Genomic DNA, 2,783 nt, shown 5'->3' with positions numbered 1-2,783 from the left:
AGCTCATGAAGGGCATAAGGAGGTTCAATGGAATCTCTATGGTCTCTAGATGAGCCTCAGAGTCCTTTGGTTCCTCAGAGGGAAGCTCCTTATTGACCACTGGACGTCCCAGGGGGTCTTCCTCCTTGGGATTCACGTCCTCTCCTCTCCTCACAGGTTCGGCCATGGCGCTTATGTCAATGGCCTTGCACTCTCCTTTTGGGTTCTCTTCTGTATTGCTTGGGAGAGTACTAGGAGGGATTTCAGTGATCCTTTTACTCAGCTGGCCCACTTGTGCTTCCAGATTTCTAATGGAAGACCTTGTTTCATTCATGAAACTTACAGTGGCCTTAGATAGATCAGAGACTAGATTTGCTAAATTAGAAGCATTTTGTTCTGAGTTCTCTGTCTGTTGCTGAGTTGATGATAGAAAAGGCTTGCTATTGCTAAACCTGTTTCTTCCACCATTATTAAAGCCTTGTTGAGGCTTTTGATCATTCCATGAGAAATTTGGATGATTTCTCCATGTTGAGTTATAGGTGTTTCCATAAGGTTCACCTAAGTAATTAACCTCTGCTATTGCAGGGTTCTCAGGATCATAGGCTTTTTCTTCAGAAGATGCCTCTTGAGTACTGTTGGATGCAGCTTGCATTCCATGCAGACTCTGAGAAATCATATTGACTTGCTGAGTCAATATTTTGTTCTGAGCCAATATGGCATTCAGAGTATCAACTTCAAGAACTCCCTTCTTCATAGGCGTCCCATTACTCACAGGATTCCTTTCAGAAGTGTACATGAACTGGTTATTAGCAACCATGTCAATGAGTTCTTGAGCTTCTGCAGGCGTTTTCCTTAGGTGAATGGATCCACCTGCAGAAGTGTCCAGTGACATCTTTGATAGCTCAGATAAACCATCATAGAATATATCCAGGATGGTCCATTCTGAAAGCATGTCAGAAGGACACTTTTTGGTCAACTGTTTGTATCTTTCCCAAGCTTCATAGAGGGATTCACCTTCTTTCTGTCTGAAGGTTTGAACATCAGCTCTAAGCTTGCTCAGCTTTTGAGGAGGAAAGTACTTGGCTAAGAAAGCCGTGACCAGCTTATCCCAAGAGTTCAGGCTGTCTTTAGGTTGAGAATCCAACCATAATCTAGCTCTGTCTCTTACAGCAAAAGGGAAAAGCATGAGCCTGTAGACTTCAGGATCTATTCCATTAGTCTTAACAGTATCACATATCTGCAAGAATTCAGTCAAGAACTGAAAAGGATCTTCAGATGGAAGTCCATGAAACTTGCAGTTCTGCTGCATCAGAGAAACTAACTGAGGTTTCAGCTCAAAGTTGTTTGCTCCAATGGCAGGAATGGAGATGCTTCTTCCATGTAATTTGGAATTAGGTGCAGTAAAGTCACCAAGCATCCTCCTTTCATTATTATTATTTTCGCCTGCCATCTCCTCTGCCTGTTCGAAAATTTCTGAAAGGTTATCTCTGGATTGTTGTATTTTAGCTTCTCTTAATTTTCTCTTCAGAGTCCTTTCAGGTTCTGGATCTGCTTCCACAAGAATGTTCTTATCCTTGCTCCTGCTCATATGACAAGGAAGAATGGCCAGAAAAATGATAATAATAATAGAAATCCTTTATACCACAGTATAGGGATCCCTTTGTAAGTAGAAGAAGAGGGGGAGATAAAGGATGTGATGTAAAGGAAGAAACACAACTGTGAGGATTGGAATGTGAGATGAGATGTTAGGATATGAATGAATAAATAGAATGAGATGGGAGAGAAGGAGGGAATTTTCGAAATTTATTTTTGAAAAGGAGTTAGTGATTTTTGAAAATAGTTTTTGAAAAAGTTTAGTATTTTTTTCGAATTTTTTTTTAAATTAAAATAATTAATAAATTAAAAAGAAATTTTGAAAAAGGGGAGAGATATTTTCGAAAAAATGAGAGAGAGAGAGTTAGTTAGGTGGTTTTGAAAAAGTAAAGAAACAAACAAAAGGTTAGTTAGTTAGTTGAAACAAATTTTGAAAAGATAAGAAGTTAGGAGGTTAGAGAAGATATTTTGAAAAGATATTTTTGAAAAAGATAAGATAAGAAGATATTTTTGAAAAGATATGATTGGAGTTAGTTTTGAAAAAGATTTGATTTTTTTTTTTAAAATCTCAATTAATGACTTGATTCATAAGAAATCACAAGATATAATTCTAGAACTCAAAGTTTGAATCTTTCTTAACAAGCAAGTAACAAACTTCAAATTTTTGAATCAAAACATTAATTGATTATGTTATTTTCGAAAATTTGGTATAAAAATAAGAAAAAGATTTTTGAAAAATATTTTTGAAATTTTCGAAAATAACTAATAATTTTGAAAAAGATTTGATTTTTGAAAAAGATTTTGAAAAAGATAAGATTTTCAAATTGAAAATTTGATTTGACTCATTGGCAACAACTTGATTTTTAAAAATTTTTGAAAAAGTCAATTCAAATTTTCGAATTTGATGAGAGAAACATGGAAAGATAATTTTTTTTATTTTTGAATTTTTATGATGAGAGAGAAAAACACAAAAAAAAAATGCAATGCATGAAATTTTTAGATCAAAACATGTGATGCATGCAAGAATGCTATGAATGTCAAGATGAACACCAAGAACACTTTGAATGTTATGATGAACATCAAGAACATATTTTTGAAAAATTTTTAATGCAAAGAAAACATGCAAGGCACCAAACTTAGAATTCTTTAATGCTTAGACACTAAGAATTCAAGAATGCATATGATAAACATGAAAAGACACAAAACAAAAA

General features: G+C 34.7%; 1 non-coding gene across 1 annotated transcript; it reads left to right on the top strand.

Moving 5' to 3' along the window:
* The first annotated feature begins 925 nt into the window (after positions 1–925).
* On the top strand, positions 926–1,033 carry LOC148545803 (small nucleolar RNA R71). The gene has a single exon (XR_015900736.1). It is a non-coding gene; the product is annotated as a small nucleolar RNA R71 (small nucleolar RNA).
* Positions 1,034–2,783: the final 1,750 nt, after the last annotated feature.

This window comes from Arachis ipaensis, chromosome B9 (assembly GCF_059453495.1).
Source record: "Arachis ipaensis isolate K30076 ecotype BB chromosome B9, ASM5945349v1, whole genome shotgun sequence".
In the NCBI taxonomy this organism is placed as follows: Eukaryota; Viridiplantae; Streptophyta; class Magnoliopsida; order Fabales; family Fabaceae; genus Arachis; species Arachis ipaensis.
This window is presented reverse-complemented; position numbering and strand designations above follow the sequence as displayed.